Raw genomic sequence first — 26769 nt, forward strand, 5'->3', positions numbered from 1 at the left:
AACGTTTGCGGCAACTCAGATCATTTGTTTCCAAAAAGAGTGCTGAATTATCAGACAATTCCTGCATCCGGCCACCTGTGACGGTGATGTCCCTGTAGATGTCACCTCTCTGTGCTCACCCCCTTACCTATTTCCACTTCTGTGTGAGCCTCATTTTCTTGCATCAGGTGTACACCCACTGTCAGAGCATCATATATATGTCACAGAAGGCTCACAAACCTTTTTGTTCCTTTGATGTAGAGGCCACTGAGGCACCTCCCCAGTTACCACCTTCAGCCATGATGTCGACAGACGGTCACAAACTCTGTAGCTCTGGAATAAACAATAATAACAGAACCATCAGGTGACAATTGAATGTGAAGGAAGACATTGCCTTGTAAACCAACAAACAGCATTACAGTGCAGCGGAGATGTGAAAAACACCCCCATCCAAACAAGGTGTACCCCAGCAAATTAACAAACAAGAAAAGTAGACCATCTAGCTCTTCATGTCTGCCCTGTCATTCATACGACTTTGTCTGATCTATCCAAGGCAGCATTTCATCATTAGTGCCAGATGCCTGAAGCTTTCAAACACCCTGATCACCGTATCACTATTCCAGACCAAACACGGCCAATCCCCTACATCCACACCTCACCTGTTTGGAGGCTTCAACTCACAGAGAAAGAGGAAAAATACCCACTGATGGGGAATTACTATCACACTCTGCTGGCCCTATTCTTACGACAACCCTACCATCCAGGACAAAAGCTTCCACACCACCATGTTACCCATTGCCAAATTCCCCACGAGCTGCACCGGGATTTAAACCATTTCATGGGCCAACCGCAAACGTCCCAAATCTGTAATCCCCACTGCTCCCATGCACATTCCACCACATCCCTGGAGTTCTCATTCCAGAATAGAAGGATTATATCCCAGGGCTGGACTCTGCAGGGTCTCCATGATGTCAGGTCATGTCTGCAGTACCACCACCAGTCCCACTTAACAGGAGAATCATCCGTCTCATCTCTACAGGACGTTGCCCAAACCCACCCAAAGGTTCATCGGACGGAGTTACTGGGAGGGAGCTGGAGACGTCAGGCGCGAGGAGTGGCCCAGTAGGAGGGTGAACTGGGTTCATGTCTACAGCCATTCAAAGTAGGTGGAGGCGGCCCACGGGACAAAGATGGGTGAGGTGAGGGAAGTCAGTTCACAGGAACTGCACCAGGACATCGAGCTCGCAGGCGGATCTGATTTGGACTTTGAAAATGGCGATGCCTGCATGTGTAATATGTGCTTTAAGAATGTCACTGTATAGTTACTTATTGAACTACTGAACTGTTGAACAATCATCTGTTCCTCCCAGCACTCAGCTCACCAACTGATCCATCCTCAACAATCGGGGATTATCCTTTGCTATCTTGCGGACATTCTCTATTATTATAGCTGAAATATACAATTCTGCATTAAATGGTACAACTTCTGGTCCTGAACTATCCCAACTGTGGACAGGTGATCTCTCCCTACCTTTAAACAACCTCTAGCATCTAAATCAAACGTATTTGTTTATCTTACCGTTGTGTGTGATCTGGCCAAGTACAAATGAGTAGCATTTGTTACCAGTGTAATAAAGACAATGTGTATTTACTTTATTTATTAAAATAGTGGTTGCAGAAAACTGTGAAAGTGCAATGGTGGATGATCCATTATCAGAACTGGGACTGTAATCCAATGCTGCTCAAACTGCTGAGTGTTTCCGGCATGGCAGCATTTTCTCTTGTTTCTTCAGATCTTCTGGAATAGCAATATTTGTTTTTAATTTCCATGCCCAAAAAAACTGGTTGCAAAAGTCACACGTCATCCTACAGTGGTCATTAGATTTGTGTAAATTTCATACTTCCATTCGCATTCCCGATAGTCCCAACTCGTTTGTTCTCGTTTCATTATTGTACAAAACGCATTCTGTGTTGCAAATCCTAAATCCTTAAAGTAGCATTTCCTCTTACTATCATTCTGCTGCTCCTTCTCCTGGGATCACAGGTGATAAAAAATGTTCACTCTCCTTACAGAAAGCTGGGAAATGACTTAACTCTGGCAATGGAGGAATTTGCCCACCACAAATAACTGAAAACGGAAATAACAAGCTGACGGTTTCATTATGAAATAGTTCCCTGAACATTCAGCCATTTTGTGACTGTAATACAAACTCCGACATTTGCTTTGACTCCACCAGACTGCTCAGCGCATTCACCACATCAACTGTTAGTTCCAACTCTATAGAAGTCTGTGTGATTTGCAACATCTACACAAACACATCCAATGACAAAACACAGCTATTGCTCAACATGACTTTTCTGCTTCAATCTATCACTGGGACACATTTATTCATAACAATAAATTCAATGTCCTGCCAAGAGCAAATCAAATTCAATGGTGAAATTTAACCGAAATCTCCCCGCAAGATTAGACCCGTCCACTGCGGACCGTGATAATACTCACCGATGGGAATCTGCTGTCCTCGCTTCCGGGTTCTCCCCCGGCCCGGGACAGTGGAGTCCCTCTCCTCTCCACACTCCCCCAGCCAGTGCAGTCCCTCTCTTCTCTCCTCTCCTCCGGCCCGCACAGTGGAGTCCCTCTCCTCTCCACACTCCCCCAGCCAGTGCAGTCCCTCTCTTCACTCCTCTCCTCTCCCCCGGCCCGGCCACCGGGGTCGAGGTCCCGCTCCCCCGCCGCGGCCACAACCCGCCGCCGCTGCAACAAGTCTGTCCAAAGCAAAGATCTTAGAGCGGAGCAAGATAGGCCACTCCTGCGAAATGCAATGGGCTGACGTGTAGTAGCTACGGAGGGGATCCTGGGCATTTTTCCCCGCCCATTTTAGTAACCGGAGCCTACCTGACCTGACCTGACCTGACCCGACCCGACCCGACCCGCAGTGTAATCAATGTTGGGGGGTGATGTGGCAAAGCCCGTCACCGGGAAGAAAATTCAATAAAACTCAGATGCTGCAAATCTGAAACAAAGACCCGCAGATGCTGCAAATCTGAAATAAAGACCCCCATATGCTGCAAATACGAAATAAAAACCCGCAGATGCTGCAAATCTGAAATCATGACCCACAGATGCTGCAGGTACAAAATTAAACCCGGAGATGCAACAGGTATTAAATAAAGATCTGCAGCTGTTGCAGGTCTGAAACAAAGACCTGTAGATGTTGCAAATCTGAAATAAAGACCCGTAGATCCCACAAATATGGAATAAAGACCCACAGATGCTGCATGTCTAAAATCAATCCCACAGATGCTGCAGGTTTGAAATCAAACCCACAGATGCTGCAGGTATAAAATCAAACCGGAAAACACAACCTCAAGTTCCCATTTAGGTGCACACCACCTCGACTTTAAAATATCGATGAATCCAAATGGTGAACTCTCTCCCCCAAACAGAACATGTCACATGTCATGGGTGGAATTGGCTGCTCACAACTTCTGCTCAAATAAAACAAATGCTGCTCAGACACGTAAACACAACTCAAACATTGACCACACATTTCTAATTCCAAGAAAGGTTAACATTGGCAAAGTCACGGGGTGCTAGGTGGTTAATTGTAATAAGTTTGGAAATTATTAACTGTATTTGGAACTTTGATAAATGATTGGAAAGGCTAAATTTCACGAGAGCATCAATTGAGCTGTATAGAGTAATGAGATGAGGGACGAAAGGGGGAGGACCACTTCCCCTGAGTAATTCGGTCGAATACAGGGTAGCACGGTGATAAAGGAATTCGCTGAAAGATTGTAGACCTGGTGAAACGTTTCTCCCACCACAGGATCAGTACAGATCTGGAACTCATAGAAACATAGAAAAAAGGTGCAGGAGTAGGCCATTCGGCCCTTCGAGCCTGCACCGCCATTCAATATGATCATGGCTGATCATCCAACTCAGTATCCCATCCCTGCCTTCTCTCCATCCCCCTGATCCCTGTAGCCACAAGGGCCACATCTAACTCCCTCTTAAATATAGCCAATGAACTGGCCTCAACTACCTTCTGTGGCAGAGAATTCCACAGCTAAAATAACCTTTGAAGAAATGTATACACTAAAATGTGTGCTTGAAGACTGGTTACCAGAGGGTGGGATCTAACCGATGAACTCTTGCACAACCGGCAAAGACACTGTGGGTCAAATAATTGGCTTCTTCTGTCCTCAATGTATTGAAACTGCAAATGACCAACGGTACCTGGGGGATGGAGGTACCACTGGTAGACACAGTGATGAAGACAGGAACCCCAAGCACATTTACACTGGGTGGAGCTGGGCACCCCTGCATTGTTCCACTGTTCCTCAGTTCAGAAACAAGCCACCCCAGAAACACAGCGACCACCACCCCAGTCACAGATTCTGACCCCTGGATCTGGACTCTTCACTCAGGGGAATAACCAGGAGTCAAGAGTGTTAAATTCTCACATGTACAATGGAACAATTATATTCTTACATGCAGCATAACATAACACCCGGCATACATCCAATCTATGGACATTTCATTCAGGTCATCCCTCATTCCTCTAAACATTAAAGAACAGAGGCTGAGCATCGGTCTCGCTACACAGGGCAACGCCAGTCTGATGAAACTTGATGCAATATTATTCCTTATTTATGTCAATAAATGTTATCTAATACTCTTGGTGCTGCTGTAGCAAGGCACCGTGATCATTGTATAATAGTACAAAAACATTCACACAATACAGCATTGCTGCTTCATTGTCTGCTGGCGAGGATGGTCTCACATTTCCCACAGTCACCCCATCTGGCACCATGCTGTCACCCACACACCCTGTCCCCACCCTGCCAAGCCCTCGACACCCTCCCCACTCCATCCTCACCCTCCTGAACCCTCTCCTCACCCTCCATACCCCATCCTGAACCCTCTCCTCACCCTCCACACCCCATCCTCACCCTCCTGAACCCTCTCCTCACCCTCCACACCCCACCCTCACCCTCCTGAACCCTCTCCTCACCCTCCACACCCCATCCCCACCCTCCTGAACCCTCTCCTCACCCTCCACACCCCATCCTCACACTCCTGAACCTTCTCCTCACCCTCCACACACCATCCTCGCCCTCCTGAACCCTCTCCTCACCCTCCATCCTCACCATCCTGAACCCTCCGCACCCAATCTCCACCCTACTGAACCCTCTCTACATCCTCCACACCCCACCCTTCTCCCTCCCAAACCATCTCTACACCCTCCACGACCCTTCCAAACTCTCTCTACACACTCTGCACCTTCTCCCCTCACTTCCAAACTCTCTCTGCACCCTCCACACTCCATCCCGAATCTCCTGAAGCCGCTCTGCATTCTCCACACCCATCCTCACCTTCATGAATCATCTTTGCACCATCTACTCCACATCTCCAGGCACCTGAATCCATTCTACATATTCCATCCCCACCCCCTCATCCCTCTCTGCACCCTACAAACTCCGTCCCCATCCGCATGAACCCTCTCTGCACCACCCACACCTCATCAAATAGCGAAAGACCTGGACAGAGTGGATGTGGAGAGGATGTTCCCACCAGTGGGGGAGTCTAGGACCAGAGGGCACAGCCTCAGAATTAAAAGACGTACCTTTAGAATGGAGATGATGAGGATTTTTTTGAGCTGGAGGGTGATGAATCTGTGGGATTCATTGCCGCAGACGGCTGTCATTAGGTATTTTTAAGGCGGAGATTGACAGATTCTTCATACGTACGGGTGTCAGGTTTATGGGGAGAAGGCAGGAGATTGGGGTTGAGAGGGAGACATAGATCAGCCGTGATTGAGTCTAAGAAAAAAATAATCGTCTATATCTCTCGTTTCCCTTATCCGTAACCAGACTGAAGAAGGGCCTCGACCCGAAACGTCACCCATTCCTAGTCTCCAGAGATGCTGCTTGTCCCGCTGAGTTACTCCAGCTTTTGCGTCTAACCATGATTGAATGGCGGAGTAGACTAGATGGGCCGACTGGCCTCATTCTGCTGCTCCCCACGGCAGACCCCTCTCTGCCCGGTGATGCATAAACTCGGGGCGTCACCGGGCAGCATTGGCCGCAGGAACCCCTGCACTGATGAGCGGGACCCGGTTGACAAACGGCGCCACTCTCCCCGGGGATTCACGGTGGCGCCTACAGCGGTAGAGTTGCTGCCATACAGCAAAATGCAGCGCCGGAGACCCGGGTTCGATCCCGACTACGGGCGCTGTCTGTACGGAGTTTGCACGTTCTCCCCGTGACATGCGCGGGTTTTCTCCCAGATCTCCGGTTTCCTCCCACATTCCAAAGACGTACAGGTTTGCAGGTTAATTGGCTTGGTGAATGTAAACATTGTCCCTAGTGGGTGTAGGATACGTTTGTGACAACCAGTGGTGGTGATTATAGTCAAAGATACAGATACAGAGCAATGGAGACGCACTGTATCCCCTCTCTACCCCCTCCTACTCTGCCCCCCTCTCCTCTCTCCCCACCCCCCCCCCTTCTTTCCCTACCCCTTCTCTTTACCTGCCCCCTTCTCCTCCCCCCTCCCCTTCTCCTCTCCCCTCGCCCCCTTCTCCTCTCCCCCTCCCCTCCTTATCCTCTCTCCCCCCTTCTCCACTCCGCTCCCCCCTTCTCCTCTCCCCCATTCCCCTCTCCCCCCCCCCCCTTCTCCTCTCACCCTCCCCCCTTCTCCTCTCCCCTCCCCCTCTCCCCCGAGTTTCCTCATCCGCCGCAGCCACAACCCGCCGCCGCAACAGGTGGGTCAGCAGGAAGGAAGCGCCGCCCATCCGGTGACGACCAGACCGTGCACATGCGCACTGCGTCATCAGAGCGGGGACGGGGCCGATTACAGCAATTTACAGCGAGCTGTGGATCAAAGATCTTTCGTACAGCGAGCTGTAGGATGCTCGCTCCCCCCCCCCCCCCCCCACCACAACTGTATTACACTCACTCCCGGGCGGCCCAACTTTTCCGTTTATATCCTCTCTCTCCCCCCCCTTTTTCTCCTCTCTCTCTCTCCTGTCTCTCCCCTCTCCCTCCCCCTCTCTTCCTCCCTCCCCCACTCTCTCTCCCCTCATTCTATCCTTCCTGCTCCCCCCTCTGCCCCCCACCCCTCTCTCCCCTCCTCCACTCCCCACCAATACCCCTCTCCCCTCCTTCACACCCCTCTACCACCCACCAACCCCCCTCACCCCACAACTCCCCTCTACCCGCCATCAACCCCCTCTCCCCTCCTCCAATCCCCACTACCCCTCCTCTCTCTCCCCTCCCCCTCTCCGCACCCCGTCTCCCCCTACCCCCCCTCATCCCCCCACCCCGTGTGTGTTGGGGGGGTGATTAGTGTGCGTGTGAAGCCGCAGCACCCGCCCAACCTCTAGAGTTTTTTCCTCCTCCTCATTTTGTTTTGAAAATTAGAAAATTTGGTTATTAATTTCCCCGCTTTTTTAGTAAAAAACATCAACAAATTTTAAAATCAATCTGTTGCACGAGTCCTCACAGATGTCCAATCACAGTGGATCTCATTTACATATGACATCACACTGGGACAGGGGTGGGAGATTGGAACCTTCAAGTGGTCCCACGAATGCAATCAACCTGGCGTGCACAATCAAATAAGATCAAATAGAGCAAGATATCCTACCGCTCCCTATCTAGCCACTCCCTCTCTACCCCATCCCTCTCCATCCCCCTCCACCCTTCCTATTCTCCCCCACTCTCCCCTCCATCCCCTCCTCGTCTCCCCCTCCTCTTCTTCCTCTCCACTTCCCTCCCCTCCTCTTCTCTCCCCCTCCAACTCCCCTCTTCTCTTCCCATCACCTCTCCTCCCTCCTCTTCACTCACCCCCTCTCCCTCTCCCCTCCCTCCCCTCTGCCCCCTACTCTCTCTCTATCCCTCCCTTCCACCCCCTGCCTTTTCCCCTCCCTCTTCTCTCTCCCCCTTCTCTCTCCCCGCTCCTCTCTCGCCCCCTCTCCAGCTCCCCCCTCTCCCCCCCAACTCTACCATCCTCTCTCCCTCCCCCTCCCCCCTCTGCAACCCCTCCCCTCGACCCCCCTCCACTCCCAGGTATTCTGCCCGTCTCCACCCTCTCCCTCTCTCCTTCCTCTTCTCTCCCCCCGCCATCTCACCCTCTTCTCTCCCCTTCCAACTCGCCCCCTCCCCTCTCCTCCCTCCCCCTCACTCACGCCCTCCTCTCTCTCCCCCCTGTCCTCTCTCCCCTCTACACTCTCTCTCCCCCCTCCCTCCCTTCCACCCCCCTGCCTTTCTCCCACCACCCCTCTCCCTCTCCTCCTTCTCTCTCTCCCCGTCTCTATCTCCCCTTCTCACTCTCCCACCTTCTCTCTCTCTCTCTCTCCCCTTCTCTCTCGCTCTCTCCTTCCCCTCTCTCTCTCCTTGATTCATTGGTTTTCTCTCATTTCCCCATTAAACTTCAAATGACTCACTGGGAGTAGCTTCCCATCCCTGACAAACGTTCACTTGTTTTCCCTAATCAGACCTTCAACATCCTTTGTTCATCAAGGCTTACAAAACTAAACTTCTTTGCTTCTTCCACTACCTACCACGCTGAGTCTGAACAGTTCTCTCACATTTAAAACAATCATAGAAACATAGAAATTAGATGCAGGAGTAGGCCATTCGGCCTTCGAGCCTGCACCGTCATTCAATATGATCATGGCTGATCATCCAACTCAGTATCCTGTACCTGCCTTCTCTCCATACCCCCTGATCCCTTTAGCCACAAGAGCCACATCTAACTCCCCTCTAGCAGCTGCTCCCAGACAGTCTTTATACCCATCAAATGACCCTAATGCAGACAGACCTGCCCTATCATTACTGTACTCTCTCCGGCTCAGGTCTGTCGCCCTTCCGTTGATCCCCTATTCCCTCTCCCCGTGTGTGCTGCAGGTCAGGCAATCTGATCCAGTCACATTGTTGGGACATTTATATCTGACGTAATTCTGCAACACACCGTCGTCTGTCCTCGTTGTCGAGGCCACTGGATCTCCTCCCTGGTCCCCTCCATCAGCCATGATGGTGAATGCCGTTCATGCGTCCCGCTGCTCTGTAATACACAGATTAAAAGCTGGTATTAGACACCAATTGCAACGAGCAGGACAACACTTTCAGCTGATGACATCACATGCTGTCAACTGTGTAGGAAAGAACTGCAGATGTTGGTTTAAATCACAGGTTGACACAAAATGCTGGAGTAACTCAGCGGGACAAGCAGCATCTCTGGAGAGAAGTTTTTTTTTTATAATGGGTGACGTCTCGGGGTCAAGACCCTTCTTCAGACGGATTCAGTCCCTCCAACACATGCTTGTCTTATCAATAATTCAAATCCCCAAAATAATGGAACAAATATACGCTGGAGACAGCACTAATGGCAAAGTATCTTTCCGGGAAATAAGATGGGGGAACACGTAGTCTTTGCAGCTCTGGAAATTAGGTTTATTAGGAAAAATAAATGAACATATTAGGAGCAGGAGTATGACACTTGGCCTCTTGAGTTTGATATGCCTTTTTGTAAGGTTGTAAGGGGGGGGGGGAATTTAACCGGAGTCACTCCCCAAGATCATGCCGTCCACTCTGGACCGGTGGAAACCCACTCATAGTATGGAATCTGCTGTCATAGGGGATCACTGTCCCCGATCCCCCGCCACAGCCAGTGAGGTCCCACTCCCCAGTCCTCCAACCCATCTCCGCACCGGGTGGCGAGGTGTCCCCCCCCCCCCCCCCCCCACACGACCCAGCGCGGTCTCTTTCCCCCCTCCCGTCCCGGCTGATGCGGTCCCTCAACCTGACACGGACAGCAGGGTCACTTCCCCGCCAGGACAACGGGGTCTCCACCCTACTCCCAAGCCCTGGACAGTGGAGTCCTTCACTCTGCTACCCCGCTCCTCCGCTCCTGACAGTGCCCCCCCCCCTCTCCCCGCCCCTAAACGGTGGGGTACCTCTACCCGCTCCGGACAGCTGTGGAAAAGTGACGCCCCTCTATCTTAATCAGAAACTTAAATAATCTTGTGAACCTGACTTGCCATTGGTGCATTATTGACACATGAACCGAGAACCAGTGAGAATGATTATTATTTTTTAGCACTAATAACAATCACACTATACACAAGCAGTGCAAAAAGAAATTAATCGTGCAGCTGAAGACAATATCCATTCATTCATCATAGTTGAAAACATTAGCGACGCAGTGGTGCTGGTTTCCTACGGGAACGGTGACGGATGGACGGTCTCCTAATTTGAGGAAGGACATTCTTGCTTTTGAGGGAGTGCAGCGTAGGTTCACCAGGTTAATTCCCGGGATGGCGGGACTGTCATGCTGAGAGAATGGAGCGGCTGGGTTTGTTCACCCTGGAGTTAGAAGGAGATCTTATTGAAACATATAAGATTATTAAGGGTTTGGACACACTAGAGACAGGAAACATGTTCCCGATGTTGGGGGAGCCAGAACCAGGGGCCACAGTTTAAGAACAAGGGGTAAGCCATCTAGAACGGAGATGAGGAAACAGAATTCTCTGCCTCAGAGGGAGGTGGAGACCGGTTCTCTGGATGATCAAGAGAGAGCTAGATAGGGCTCTTAAAGATAGCGCAGTCAGGGGATATGGGGAGAAGGCAGGAACGGGGTACTGATTGTCGATGATCAGCCATGATTACATTGAATGGCGGTGCTGGCTGGAAGGGCCGAATGGCCTACTGCTGCACCTATTGACCATTGTCTATTATCACACATCGCCGTCCTCCAGTTCCTGCGGACTTCCGCCGCTGAAAGAATAGGATTTTGTTCTGTGCGCGTTATCATCATTCCTTACAATGCCGTGTACGACAGTGATCGCAACGTCTACTGAAGTGTGGAGGTCCGTTGGCTCGATATCTCTTCCGCCCATTGACAGGTCTTGTTGTTGGTCATGCTGGTGGTCAACAGCCCCCTCCTCACCTGGCAAACCAGGTGGCGGAGACAGTTTAGTCACCGACTATACGACCATGGAGCAGGTAGCATGGGATTACATGGTAACCGTGGTGGGGGGAACTCTCCCCGACCTGACCTGATAATATACTGATATAGAAAGTGTAACGGCCACAATCAGGTCGATTGGGAGATCGGGATTACATCCTCAGCATACAAGGTGTATATTTAATAGCCTGATCACATCATCTAAACACCATTTTAGTGAATCTTGTCGTACATGCTTTCCAGCTTTGGGGTTTTCGATGGGAGGAGACGGAACGACGTGGGTATGAGGGGTACTCCTTACATTGGCTGCTTTTCCAAAGCAGCATGCAACTCAAGTTATAGTGTATTCCACTAGGACACTGTCTATAGTGTATCAGGATAAGTTAGGTAAAGTCCCTGGGAAATGCTGAACTTCCTTAGTCTTCTGGCGGTGTATGCTTTGACAACCAGATAGACTAACATATTATCTGGCTGCTATCACATTATTGTTTGGCATCTTGTGCGATTGCTTGTCATGTTTCACAGTGTTAAAAACATCACAAAATGCATTCAATAATGAAAATGCCGGAAACTCAGTCCATAGGGCAGCATCTGGTCAAAGAGATACAGTGGAAGACCCAAGGTCAGAACTGGGACTGTCCACAGATGATATCTGACCTGCTGAGTATATCCAGAATTTAGTGTTTTGATTTCAGATTTCAAACATCTACAGCTGTAAATGAATTAACAATATTAACTCACTGTAGCAGATGTCCTGTTATAACAAAAAAACTATTTTAAAAGTTATGTTCCACCTACACTACCTGTTATTATAATCTTTTACCTCTATATTCAGCTGCTTACAACATCTATTACATACAGCATCCCCCCCAAGGTTTCAGAATGCCCCACTACAACATACTTCAAAAATTACAAATATTATAAACATAAAGAAAGATTTGTGTGACTAATTTTAAATCATGAATGAAGGATCCAGAACAAGGGGGTCACAGTTTAAGGATAAGGGGGAAATCTTTTAGGACCGAGATGAGGAAAACTTTTTTTCACACAGAGAGTGGTGAATCTCTGGAATTCTCTCCCGCAGAAGGTAGTTGAGGCCAGCTCATTGGCTATATTAAGAGGGAGTTAGATGTGGCCCTTGTGGCTAAAGGGATCAGGGGGTATGGAGAGAAGGCAGGTACAGGATACTGAGTTGGATGATCAGCCATGATCATATTGAATGGCGGTGCAGGCTCAAAGGGCCGAATGGCCTCTACTCCTGCACCTATTTTCTATGTTTCTATGTTTCTATGTGCACAAAATTACAAGAACTCCATGTCGAATATTTCCTGGAACAGAAGCATCAAATACCAGCAATATAGATGAGATGGGAAAACACCCCATTGAAAACAAAAAGCCATGGTATTCCTCTATAATCAAGAACCAAATAACAAGCGCAGGAGTAGACCACCTGGTACCTCGTGTCTGCCCTGTATTCCAAATGCCCTTTAGCTGATCTTTCCAAATACCCAATTCATCATCTGTCCCAGATCCTCGAAGCTTTCAAATCCCCTGATCACCGCATCATTATTCCAGACCAAACAAGGTCAATCCACAACATCCACGCCTCATCTGATTGGAGGTGTCAACTCAGAGAAAGGGAGGAAACACCCTTGAATGGGGAATTACCACCACACTCTGCTGGCCCTATTCTAAACACAACCCTGCCACCCAGGATGAAAGCTTCCACACCACCACGATACTCACTAGCTGGAGGGGAAATAAACCATTTCATGGGCCAACTGCAAACATCCCAAGTCTACTGGAAACTTTAGTCCCCACTGTCCCTATGGAACATCCCTGGAGTTTCCATTCTAGAATAGGAGGATTATATCCCAGGCCTGGACTCTGCTGGTTCTCCATGATGTCAGGTGATGTCTGCAGTACCACCACCAGTCCTACTTCACAGGAGAATCATCAGTCTCATCTCTACAGGACGCTGCCCAAACCTGCCCAAAGGTTCATCTGATGGCGTTACCAGGAGAGCTGGAGACATCAGGCGTTAGGAGTGGCCCAATAGGAGGGTGAACTGGGTTCATGCCTACAGCCACTCAAAGTAGGTGGAGGCGCCCCACGGGACACATAGATGGGTGAGGTGAGGGAGGTCGGTTCACAGGAACTGCACCAGGACATCGAGGGCGGATCTGATTTGGACTTTGAAAATGGCAATGCCTGCATGTGTAATATGTGCTTTATGAATTTCACTGTACAGCTACATATTGAACTACTGAACTGTTGAACAAACATCAGTTTCTCTCAGCACTCAGCTCTCCAACTGATTCATCCTCAACAAACAGGGATTATCCTTTGCTATCTTGCGGACATTCTCTATTATCATAGCTGAAAGATACAATTCTGCATTAATTTGTACTACTTCTGGTCCTGAACTATCCCAGCTGTGGACAGGTGATCTCTCTCTACCTTTAAACAACATCTAGCATATAAAGCAATCTTATTTGGTTATCTTACAGCTGTGTGTGATCTAGCCAAGTGCAAACGACTAGCATCGATGTAGATCGGCTGACATCAAGAGCAGCGGATGCAATATATGAGGTTGGAGGAGATGCAGGTAAACCTCTGTCGTACCTGGAACGACTGCTTGGGTCCTTGAATGGAGTCGAGGGGGGAGGTAAAGGGCCAAGTGTTGTATCTCTTGCGGTTGCAAGGGAAAGTGCCAGGGGAGGGGGTGGTACGGGAGGGGAGGGAAGAATTGACAAGGGAGTTATGGAGGGAGCGGTCTTTGCGGAAGGCAGACATGGGGGGAGATGGGACGATGTGGCGAGTGGTGGTGTCACGTTGCAGGTGGCGAAACTGACGGAGGATTACTTGTTGTACGTGACGGCTGGTGGGGTGAAAGGTGAGGACTAGGGAGACTCTGCCCTTGTTGTGAGTGGGGGGGGGATGGGGAGAGAGAGCAGTGTTGCGGGGTATGGAAGAGACCCTGGTGCGAGCCTCATCTATGGTGGAGGAGGGGAACCCTCGTCTCCTGAAGAATGAGGACATTTCAGATGCCCTGGTGTGGAACGCATCATCCTGGGAGCAGATGCGGCGTAGTCGGAGGAATTGCGAGTAGTGGTGTTAGTGGAATGGAAGTTAGTGGTGAAGTGGATGAAGTCAGTCAGTTGTGTGTGGGCGCAGGAGGTGGCACAAAAGTAGTCGTCGATGTAGCGGAGGTAGAGGTCGGGGATGGGGCCGTGGTAGGTATTGAACAAGGATTGCTCGTCGTAACCGACTAAGAGGCAGGCATAGCTGGGGCCCATGCGTGTGCCCATAGCTATGCCTTGTATTTGGAGGAAATGGGATGAGTCAAACGTGAAGTTATTGAGGGTAAGGACCAACTCCGCTAGGCGGAGGAGAGTATCAATGAACGGGTATAGGTTGCTTCTCTGGTCGAGGAAGAACCGGAGGGCTTTGAGACCATCCTGGTGGGGGATGGAGGTGTAGAGTGACTGGACGTCCATGGTGAAGATGAGGGGGTGAGGGCCTAGAGAATGTAATGCGCGGAGACGACGGAGAGTGTCTGAGGTGTCTTGAACATAGTTAGGGAGTGATCTAACCAAGGGGGATAGGATGGAGTCAAGGTATGTGGAAATGAATTTGGTGGGGCACGAACAGGCAGAGACAATGGGTCTACCGGGACAGTCAGGTTTGTGGAGTTTGGGTATGTGTATTTACTTTATTGATTAAAATAGTGCATGCAGAAATGTGTATTTACTTTATTGATTAAAATGTTGAATGCAGAAAACAAGGGAAGTGCAATGTTAGATGATCCATTATCAGAACTGGGACTGTAATCAAATGCTGCTCAAACTGCTGAGTGTTTCCAGTATGTTTGTCTTTTTGATTCAGATCATCATGAATAGCAATATTTTTTTTTAAATTCCATGCCCAAAAAAAACGGTTGCGAAAGTCACACGTCATCCTACAGTGGTCAATAGATTTGTGCAACTTTCATATTTCCCCTCACATACCCAATAGTCCCAACTCATTTGAATAATGAAATGAGAACTGACATGTACAAAACGCATTCTGTGTTGCAAATCTGAAATCCTCAAAGTATCCTTTCCTTTTACTATCATCCTGTGAGCACTGTCCCTCAGCCTACTCAAAATAAATGTTCACGCATGTTGTACATCCGTCAAAGAGAATGCCTACAAGTCCTTTGTCAGGCTCAAATTAATGTATTGTGGAGCCCTATGGGATCCTTTCAACAACTGCAACATCACCCTGGAGAAAGTACAACGCCGAGCAGCCCGCTTTGTATGTAATGACTACAAGCACAAATCAAGCATGAATAATATGCTGACTTCTCTCGGATGGGATACCTAGAGAGCCGCAGAATCTGGCTAAGACTCATTGCAATTAACAAGGAGATTCACAAAATCACGCCATCAAATCTCCCGTCATCCCAGAGCACCAACTGCCATGAAACAAGACAAAATAATGGTCCCTACATTTTCAACTGGCTAAATTTTAATAAACCTTGCTACCAATATTCCCTTTACCCAAGGACGATAAGGGAATGGAATGTTACCACCCAACACACGTGCTGCTCTCGATGTTAAGTCATTTAAAAAGGGGATTGAGCAAGTAGATCTCCTCAACTTGGTGAAAAAGACCCACTTTAAAATGTAATCACCACTCTACTCACTCCGACCTGCGCCCGATAACAACTGATGAACTGTTTGCGCAGTGATCAACTAGAACAACTAGAACTTATCTGTGACCACAGGGCGAAAAAAATGTGCAACTCTCCTTACAGAAGGCTCAGAAAGGCCTTTACTCTGGCAGTTGAGGACGTTTATCAGCAAAAATATCTGAAACTGGAAATAACAAGCTGACGGTTTCATTATGAAACAGTTCCCTGAACATTGAGCCATTTAGTAAGTGTAAAACAAACTGGGACATTTGCTTTGACTCCACCAGACTGCTCAGCACATTCACCACATCAACTGTTAGTTCCAACTTTATAGATGTCTGTGTGATTTGCAGCATCTACACAAACACATCCAATGACAAAACACAGCTGTTGTGGAACATGACTTTTCTGCTTCAAACTATCACTGGGACACATTTACTCACAACAATAAATTCAACGTGTTGCAGACAGACAAGAACAAATCACATTCAATGGGGAATTTAACCCAAGTCTCTCCCCAAGATTTGAGCCGTCCACTGGGGAGCGGCGGACAAAATACTCACCGATGAATGGATGGATGTCAATCTGCTGTCCTCGCTCCCCGGCCCTGAGTCTCCCCGCCCGCTCAGACACCGCGGTGGGCCCCGCTCCCCAGAGCGGCCTGTACAGTGGAATCCCTCTCCTCTCCTTTTCCCGCTCCCCCAGCCTGTGGACTCCCTCTCTTCTCTTCTCTCTTCCCCCGCCGCTGCAACAGGTCGGTCGGCAGGAAGGAAGGAAGAGACGCCCATCCGGTGACTTGCCAGCCTGTGCACATGCGCACTGCGTCATCATGGCAGGAAGGAAATTAAACAAACCCACAGATGCTGCAGGTCTAAATTCAAACACACAGATGCTGCAGGTCTAAACTTAAACCCTCAGATGCTGCAGGTCTAATATCAAACCCACAGATGCTGCAAGTCTAATATCTAACCCACAGATGCTGCAGGTCTAAACTCAAACCCACAGATGCTGCAGGTCTAAACTCAAACCCACAGATGCTGCAGGTCTAATATCATAGAAACATAGAAAATAGGTGCAGGAGTAGGCCATTCGGCCCTTCGAGCCTGCACCGCCATTCAATATGATCATGGCTGATCATCCAACTCAGTATCCTGTCCCTGCCTTCTCTCCATACCCCCTGATCCCTTTAGCCACATCTAACTCCCTCTTAAATATAGCCAATGAACTGGCCTCAACTACCTTCTGTGGCAGAGAATTCACAGATTCAACACTCTCTGTGTGAAAAATGTTTTCCTCATCTCAGTCCTAAAAGATTTCCCCCTTATCCTTAAATTGTGACCCCTTGTTCTGAACTTCCCCAACATCGGGAACAATCTTCCTGTATATAGCCTGTCCAACCCCTTAAGATTTTTGTATGTTTCTATAAGATCCCCATTCAATCTTCTAAATTCTAGCGAGTACAAACCGATTCTATCCAGTCTTTCTTCATATGAAACCCGCAGATGCTGCAGGTTTGAAATCAAACCGGAAAACACAACCACAAGTTCCCATTTAGGTTGCACACCACCTGTATTTAAAATATCGATGAGTCCAAATGGTGAACTTTCTCCACCAACAGAACATGTCACATGTCATGGGTGGAACTGGCTGCTCACAACTTATGCTCAAATAAAACAAATGCTGTTCCGACACGTAAACACAACTCAAACATTTACCACACATTTCTAATTCCAAGAAAGGTTAACATTGGCAAAGTCACCAGCTGTTAGGTGGTTAATTGCAATAAGTTTGGAAATTATTAACTGTATTTGGAACTTTGATAAATTATTGGAAAGGCTAAATTTCACGAGAGCATCAATTGAGCTGTATAGAGTAATGAGATGAGGGAGGAAAGGGGGAGGACCACTTCCCCTGAGTAATTCGGTCGAATACAGGGCAGCACGGTGATACAGGAATTAGCTGAAAGATTGTAGACCTGGTGAAATGTTTCTCCCACCACAGGATCAGAACAGATATAACCATATAACAATTACAGCACGGAAACAGGCCATCTCGACCACTCTAGTCCGTGCCGAACACATAATCTCCCCTAGTCCCATAAAGCTGCGCTCAGACCATAACCCTCCATTCCTTTCCCATCCATATAACTATCCAATTTATTTTTAAATGATAAAAACGAACCTGCCTCCACCACCTTCACTGGAAGCTCATTCCACACAGAGATCTGGAACTCTGCCAAATTTACCTGTGAAGAAACATATACACTAAAATGTGTGCTTGAAGACTGGCTACCAGAAGGTGGGATCTGACCGATGAACTCTTGCACAACCGGCAAAGACACTGTGGGTCAAATAATTGGCTTCCTCTGTCCTCAATGTATTGAAACCGCAAATGACCAATGGTAGCTGGGGGATGGAGGTACCACTGGTAGATACAGTGATGAAGACAGGAACCCCAAGTACATTTACACTGGGTGGAGCTGGGCATCCCTGCATTGTTCCAACACTCCTCAGAGTCAGAAACAAGCCACCCCAGAAACACAGCGACCACCACCCCAGTCACAGATTCTGATCCCTAGATCTGGACTTTTCACTCAGGGGAATAACCAGGAATCAAGAGTGTTACATTCTCACATGTACAATGGAACAATTATATTCTTACATGCAGCATAACATACCACCCGGCATACATCCAATCTATGGACATTTCATTCAGGTCACCCCTCATTCATCTAAACATTAAAGAACAGAGGCTGTGCATCGGTCTCGCTACACACGGCAACGCCAGTCTGATGAAACTTGATGCAATATTATTCCTTATTAATGTCAATAAATGTTATCTAATACTCTTGGTGATGCTGTAGCAAGTCACCACATTCACAGAATACAGCATTGCTGCTTCGCTTCATTGTCTGCTGGCGAGGATGGCCTCACATTTCCCACAGTCACCCCATCTGGCACCATGCTGTCACCCACCCACCCTGTCCCCACCCTGCCGAGCCCTCTCAACACCCTCCCCACTCCATCCTCACCCTCCTGAACCCTCTCCTCACCCTCCACACCCCACCCACACCCTCCTGAACCCTCTCTTCACCCTCCACACCCTCCTGAACCCTCTCTTCACCCTCCACACCCTCCTGAACCCTCTCTTCACCTCCACTCTCCATCCTCACCCTCCTGACCCCTCTCCTCACCCTCCACACCTCACCTTCACGAACCCTCTCCTCACCCTCCACACCCCATCCTCACCCTCCTGAACCCTCTCCTCACCCTCCACACCCAATCCCCACCCACCTGAACCCTCTCCTCACCCTCCACACCCCATCCTCACCCACGTGAACCCTCTCCTCACCCTCCACACCCTCCTGACCCCTCTCCTCACCCTCCACACCCCATCCTCCCCCTCCTGAACCCTCTCTTCACCCTCCACAACCAATCCTCACCCTACTGAACCCTCTCTGCGTCCTCCACATCCCACCCTCACCTAAACCCTCTGTGCACTCTCCACATCCATTCCGAACCCTCTCTGCACCCTCTCCCCTCTCTCCCAAACCCTCTCTGCACCCTACAAACCCCGTGCCCACCTTCATGAACACTCTCTGCACCCTCCACACCCCATCACATAGTCAAAGGCCTGGACAGGGTGGATGTGGAGAGGATGTTTCCACCAGTGGGAGAGTCTAGGACCACTAGTATAGCCTCAGAATTAAAGGATGTACCTCTAGAATGGAGATGATGAGGAATTTCTTGAGCTGGAGGGTGGTGAATCTGTGGGATTCATTGCAGCAGACGGCTGCCATTAGGTGGAGATTGACAGGTTCTTCATTCGTACGGGTGTCAGGGTTATGGGGAGAAGGCAGGAGAATGGGGTTGAAAGGGAGACATAGATCAGCCGTGATTGAGTCTAAGAAAAATTCTCTCCCCTTTCCCCCCTTCTCTCCCCCTCCCCCTACCCCCCTTCTCCTCTCCCCCCTTCTCATCTCCCCCTCCCCTCTTCTCATCTCCCCCTCCCCCTCTCCGCTCCCCCAACCCTTCCCCCCCTTCTCCTCTCCCCTCCCCCCTTCTCCTCTCCCCCTCCACCACTTCTCCCCTCCCTCCTTCTCCTCTCCCCTCCCCCTCTCCCCTTCCCCTTTCTCCTCTCCTCTCCCCTCCCCATTCTCCTCTCCCCCTCCCCCCTTTTCCTCTGCCCCTCCCCCCCTTCTCCTCTCCCCCCCCCACCTTCTCCTATCCCTCCCTCTCCTCTCCCCCTCCTCCCCTTCTCCTCTCCCCTCACCCCCTTCTCCTCTCCTCTCCCCCATTCTCCTCTCCCATTCCCCCCCTTCTCCTCTCCCCCTCATCCTCTCCCCTCACCCCCTTCTCCTCTTCCCCCTTCTCCTCTCCTCCTCCTCCCTCCCCTTCTCCTCCACCCCCCTTCTCCTCACCCCCTCTCCTCTCCCTCCCTTCTCCCCTCCCTCCCTTCTCCCCTCCCCCCTTCTCCTCTCTCCTCCCCTCTCCACCCCTTCTCCTCTCCGCACCCCCCTTCTCCTCTCCCCTCTTCCCCCCCTTCTTCTCTCTCCTCACCCCTTCTCCACTACCCCTCCCCCCTTCTCCTCTCCCCCCTCCTCATCTCCCCATCTCCTCCTCTCCCCCCCATCTCCTCCTCTCCCCCCATCTTCTCCTCTCCCCCCCATCTCCTCTCCCCCCATCTCCTCTCCCCCCCATCCCATCTCCTCCCCCCCCATCCCATCTCCTCCTCTCCCCCCCTCCACCTCTCCACCCTCTCCCCATTCTCCTCTCCCCCTTCCCATCTCCTCCCCCCCACCCCCTTCTCCTCTCCCCCCCCTCCACCTCTCCCCTCTCCCCCCATTCTCCTCTCCTCCCCCCTCCCCCCTTCTCCTCTCCCCTCACCCCCTTCTCCTCTCCCCCCCTCTCCCATCCTTCTCCTCTCCCCTCCCCCCTTCTCCTCTCCTCTCCCCCTTCTCCTCTCCCCTCCCCCCCTTCTCCTCTCCCCAAACAGAAACCACCATATTGAGGACAGAATAATATGGACATAAAACAATAATATGTCCTCACCTTTCTGTGTTATTGGTGAAGGTGAAGCAAGACAGATAATTTACAGCAGAACAGTGAGCTGTAGATGTAGTGGACCAACACCATGACGGTGTCGAGGCTGCCCTTCAAATTGGCACCAAAAATCGAGCCCCGCGCGTGCGCGTTCCCAACAGCCGCTCGACTTGGCGGGAAGAGGCAGCGCGCGGGGCCCCGCCTCACCAAGCATGCGCGCGCAGCCACAAGGTGCTCGCTCCTGGGCCCCACAACTGTGTTACACTCGCTCCCGGGCCCCACAAATGTAATACACTCGCTCCCCGGCCCCACAACTGTATTACACTCGCTCCCGGGACCCACAACTGTAGTACACTCGCTCCCGGGCCCCACAACTGTAATACACTCGCTCCCGAGCCCCTCAACTGTATTACACTCGTTCCCGGGCCCCACAACTGTATTACACTCGCTCCCGGGCCCCACAACTGTATTACACTCGCTCCCGGGCCCCACAACTGTATTACACTCGCTCCCGGGCCCCACAACTGTAGTACACTCGCTCCTGGGCCCCACAACTGTAATACACTCGCTCCCGGGCCCCACAACTGTAGTACACTCGCTCCCGGGCCCCACAACTGTAATACACTCGCTCCCGAGCCCCACAACTGTAATACACTCGCTCCCGGGCCCCACAACTGTAATACACTCGCTCCCGGGCCCCACAACTGTAGTACACTCGCTCCCGGGCCCCACAACTGTAATACACTCGCTCCCGGGCCCCACAACTGTAGTACACTCGCTCCCGGGCCCCACAACTGTAATACACTCGCTCCCGAGCCCCGCAACTGTAATACACTCGCTCCCGGGCCCCACAACTGTAATACACTCGCTCCCGGGCCCTACAACTGTAGTACACTCGCTCCCGGGCCCCACAACTGTAGTACACTCGCTCCCGGGTGGATGAACTGTATTACACTCGCTCCCGGGCCCCACAACTGTAATACACTCGCTCCCGGGCCCCACAACTGTATTACACTCGCTCCCGGGCCCCACAACTGTAATACACTCGCTCCCGGGCCCCACAACTGTAATATACTCGCTCCCGGGCCCCACAACTGTATTACACTCGCTCCCGTGCCCCACAACTGTAGTACACTCGCTCCCGGGCCCCACAACTGTAGTACACTCGCTCCCGGGTGGATGAACTGTATTACACTCGCTCCCGGGCCCCACAACTGTAATACACTCGCTCCCGGGCCCCACAACTGTATTACACTCGCTCCCGGGCCCCACAACTGTAATACACTCGCTCCCGGGCCCCACAACTGTAATATACTCGCTCCCGGGCCCCACAACTGTATTACACTCGCTCCCGTGCCCCACAACTGTAGTACACTCGCTCCCGGGCCCCACAAATGTATTACACTCGCTCCCGGGTCCCACAACTGTAGTACACTCGCTCCCGGGCCCCACAACTGTACTACACTCGCTCCCGGGCGGATGAACTGTAATACACTCGCTCCCGGGCCCCACAACTGTATTACACTCGCTCCCGGGCCCACAACTGTATTACACTCGCTCCCGGGCCCCACAACTGTAGTACACTCGCTCCCGGGCCCCACAACTGTAATACACTCGCTCCCGGGCCCCACAACTGTATTACACTCGCTCCCGGGCGGATGAACTGTAATACACTCGCTCCAGGGCGGCCCCAGCTTTCGACGCCCGTTAATGGGGGATTAACCTCCGCCCACTAACCGTCCATCGCCGCCGTTAACCGCTCCTCAGCTGGAACAGCTGTAAGCGACGTTAAAGTGGGAAAAAGCATGAATGTAAAGTTGCTGCTGCTGCTGCATTGACAGCGTGTGTTGGCTCCACCCGGGATCCGATCGCGCGTGTGCGCGTGCGCGGCCGCCGTCAACGTCAACATCTCGTGTCCCGCGCGCGGGCGGGAAACGGCGCGAGGCCGAGTGACGTCAACACCCCCGCCCCGCCCCCCGACCGACCATCGACGCGCGCTCCCGGCTTTTATCCGTCTCCCTCCCTCCCTCCCTCCCTCTCTGTCCGTCCGTCATTCCCTCTGTGTCCCTCTCCCTCCCTCCCTCTCTGTCCATTCGTCATTCCCTCTGTGTCCCTCTCTTTGTCCGTCCGTCATTCCCTTCTGTGTCCCTCCCTCCCTCCCTCTCTCTGTGTGTGTGTGAACGAGCAAGTTCTCTCTTCTTCTTCTACTTCTTCTACTTCTTCTTCGGAGTTTTACGGCAGCCGGCATCCACAATGTTGCATTGCTGCCACCTTCTGGCTTCACTCCACAGTCCTCATGTCTTTACATTATATCCTTTTTATAAGGCCAGAGGCCCTCAAGATATTAAACAACACCTTTACTCCTTTTCCTTTCCTTCCATACTCTAGGATGTTCTTTTCTGATATTTCTGTCATTCCAATTTTCTTCATTTCACTGATCAAAACTCTTCTTTCTATTTCATATCTTCTACATGTAACTAGAGCATGCTGAACTGTTTCCGGGTGATGGCATTCCTCACACATCCCAGTAGGGTGTTTTCCCAACATTTTTAATGTGCTGTTCAGGTGAGTGTGTCCTATCCTCAATCTTGCTAATACTACCTGTTCTCTCCTGTTCCCCCCTCTTCTTGCTGTAATGCCCACTCTGTTTTGTAGCGAATAGAGGTGTCTCCCCTTTGTCTCCTGTTCCCAGTATTGTTGCCATTCCTGATTTATTTTCTTCCACACAATGCGTCTTCCTTCAGATTTGGATAATTGTAGGTTTACCTCTATGTTCTCTTTTTTAACGGCCTCTTTTGCTAATTTATCCACTTTTTCATTTCCAAGCACACCAATGTGTGCTGGGACCCACAACAAAGTCACATCACTGCCCTTCCTTGTTACTTGGCTTAATAGTAGTAGAATTTCATACACTAGCTCAGGCCGCCTATGGGATGCACCAGACCCAATACTCTGGATTGCAGACAATGAGTCGCTACATATTAATACTTTGCATGGTTGCACCTGTTCTATCCACCGAACTGCCATCAAAATAGCGTACAGTTCCACTGTATATACTGCAGCAAGTTCTCTCACCGGGGGACAGGCGAGATCCCGAGGGGAAGTGAAGACGGGGGTGATTGGGGGGGGGGCTTGAGGGAGGGTGGGAGACAGAGAGGAGTGGGGGTGATAGGGAGTGTTAGGAATAGATGGACTGCCCCTCCCCCCCTACCCCTCCTCCCTACCCCCCTCTCCCTCACCACTATCCCTCCTCACCTCCTCCATTCCCCCCCCCCTCTCCCTCCCTACTCCCCCCTCTCCCTCCCTACTCCCCCCTCTCCCTCAACACCCCCCCCTCTCTTCCCCGGGGGGTGTTGAGGGAGTAGGGAGGGAGAAGGGGGAATGGGGAGGTGAGGAGGGATAGTAGTTAAGATGGCCGCCTATGGCTTCACTACCATTGACTTCAATGGGAGACTGCCAGTGGTTAAGATGGCCGCCTATGGCTTCAATCGCATTGACTTCAATGGGAGACTGCCAATAGTTAATATGGCGGCCCATCGCTTCAGTTGCATTGACTTCAATGGGAGACTGCCATTAGTTAAGATGGCCGCCTATGGCTTCACTGGCATTTTCAATGGGAGATTGCCGCTAGTTAAGATGGCCGCCTTCGGTTTCAATATCATTGACTTCAATGGGAGACTGCCAGTAGTTAAGATGGCCGCCTATGGCTTCAGTCGCATTGACTTCAATGGGAGACTGCCATTAGTTAAGATGGCCACCTATGGCTTCACTGGCATTGACTTCAATGGGAGACTGCCAGTAGTTAAGATGGCCGCCTTAATTCCACAGACTCACCACTCTGTGAGAAAAAGTGTTTCCTCGTCTCCGTTCTAAATGGCTTACTCCTTATTCTTAAACTGTGTGTGTGGCCCCTGGCAACAGTTTAACATCAATCTAAATGAAACCTGATAACATCAATCTGAACGAAACGTAATACAGCACACCACAGGGCAATGGTGAATAAGGTGGGACAAAAATTGCGGCGCTATCGTGCACCGTTTTGTACGGTGAGTGTAGAGAAATGTACAGACAAAGTGGTGTTTAAATCATCTTTAATCATCAGTCATGGCGGTGCAGTACAATATGTTGTTAGTTCATCTCTACCACCGGTGTAACTACGTAATATGGGAAGTGAGTGTTAATATAAAGTGTACAGTAAGGTGGTGCTAGTGTTAGTACATTACTCTGAAATGGTCCAGAAATTGCAGCGCTATCATCGTGTACCGTTTTGGCGTAATTCATGGCACGACGGACACACACACCGACATACACACAGACAAGATTAGAGTTTTATGCCACTGTCCCACTTAGGAAACCTGAACGGAAACCTCTGGAGACTTTGCGCCCCACCCAAGGTTTCCGTGCGGTTCCCGGAGGTATTTGTCAGTCTCCCCACCTGCTTCCACTACCTGCAACCTCCGGCAACCACCTGCAACCTCCGGGAACTGCATCATTGTGAGGTGCAAGCTGCTGTGTTTTTGAAAAAAAAAATTTAAATGACGGGCAGTTTATATAAATGAGATCTCATTGTGACGTCATAGCTGGCACCCGTCAGTGCAGATGGAAGAGATTTTTTCACAGTGGGATTTTGTACAGTTAAAAATGTCAATAACTTGTAAAATATACCATAAATCTGAAAATACTTGATACAACACACCACAGGACAATGGTGAGTAAGTATGGTGGGGTAACATTTGTAGCGCTATCGTGTACCGTTTTGGTCCCTGTCACACGGGAAGCCTGGTCCTCCAACGCAACCCATCCGCCCCCTAACGCAATATTCCACCACGCACCCATAGCCCCCAACTGTGCAGGCGCGGATCATTTCCTCCCTCCCTCACATCTCCCTCCCCCTCCATTCCCCTATCCTCAGTCAGTCAATCCCTCCCTCCATAACATCTCTCCCCTCCCTACGCCCCTCCTCTCCCCGATCAATAATGTAAATGAGATCCCATTGTGATGTCATTGTGGGGTGGATCATTGCAGTTTATGTAAATGAGATCCCATTGTGAAGTCATAGCTGTAACTGCCAGTGCTAGTGATTTTGCTCAAACTGGATTTTATAACGTTTTAAATGTGAGTAAATTGTAAAATATAACATCAATCTGAACGAAACTTGATACAAACCACCACAGGACACTGATGCGTAGGGTGTCCAAATATTCTAGCGCTATCATGTACCGTTTTGGCGTAATTTGAGGACATCACTGAACAGACATCACAGACACACACGCAGACAGAAATAGAAACAAATAAAATGAGAGTTTTAGTAATATACTAGACTCGGTGTACTGCGACTTAAAACAAGAATTGCACTTGCTAGGGCTAGCAGGACTCAGTGTACTGTGACTTTTTTTTGTTAAGATGGCGGATGTGCAGCAGTGGGCGCCGTCTGTGTATGGCAGCCTGCCCGCAGTCCGTCTCTTCACCTTTTTTTATTTTAAGTCCTGTTAAAAAAAAATGTGTGTTAGTTAGTTGGAGCTCTTTTATGTGGAGGGTGGGGGGGAGGGGGAAACTTTATTTCTTAGTCCCCTACCTGGTCAGAGAGGCAGCATCCCTCCAAGCTGCTTCTTCGCCCCGTCCTCGCGGCCTGCCATCGAGAGTGGAGCGGCGATTCCTGTCGAGACCGGCCGGGACTACAGCTTCGGCGGCGGTGCAGCACTGGGATTCCAACAGGGAGCGGGCGATGCCTTACCGGGTCGCCGTGCGGTAAGCTCCGGAGCGCTGTGGCCGCCGACTCCCAACATCGCGGAGCTGTGGCTGCGGGCATCCGGCCGCGGGCGGCGCTGGATTTGGAGCTCCGCGGAGCCAGGGATCGAGTTCGCCGGGGTTGGAGCTCCAACCGGCGCGGCCTAAGGGCTACGAGTGCCCCGGGCTCCGGTCTCTGGGGAGGAGGCAGCCGCTCCTGACTTTCCACGCCGCTTGAGGAATTGTTTCACCCGGCGCCGGTGTTCCATCTTTCACGGCAAGAGGGCCCTGAAAATCATCGGACTTGCTGCAAGACCACAAATGGGCCCCGACCTCGGGTGTTTCAGAGGAAGGGGACTTAACTTTCT

General features: G+C 50.6%; 1 long non-coding RNA gene across 1 annotated transcript; it reads right to left on the reverse strand.

Annotated features, from left to right (window-relative positions):
• Window positions 1–5990: 5990 nt before the first annotated feature.
• LOC116969648 lies at window positions 5991–25247 on the reverse strand. Its single transcript, XR_004410877.1, has 3 exons — window positions 25215–25247; window positions 10541–10545; window positions 5991–6001 (listed from the first exon to the last, which is right to left on the reverse strand). It is a non-coding gene; the product is annotated as an uncharacterized LOC116969648 (long non-coding RNA).
• Between the last annotated feature and the right edge of the window lie 1522 nt (window positions 25248–26769).

This window comes from Amblyraja radiata, unplaced genomic scaffold, assembly GCF_010909765.2.
Source record: "Amblyraja radiata isolate CabotCenter1 unplaced genomic scaffold, sAmbRad1.1.pri S93, whole genome shotgun sequence".
Taxonomy (NCBI): Eukaryota; Metazoa; Chordata; class Chondrichthyes; order Rajiformes; family Rajidae; genus Amblyraja; species Amblyraja radiata.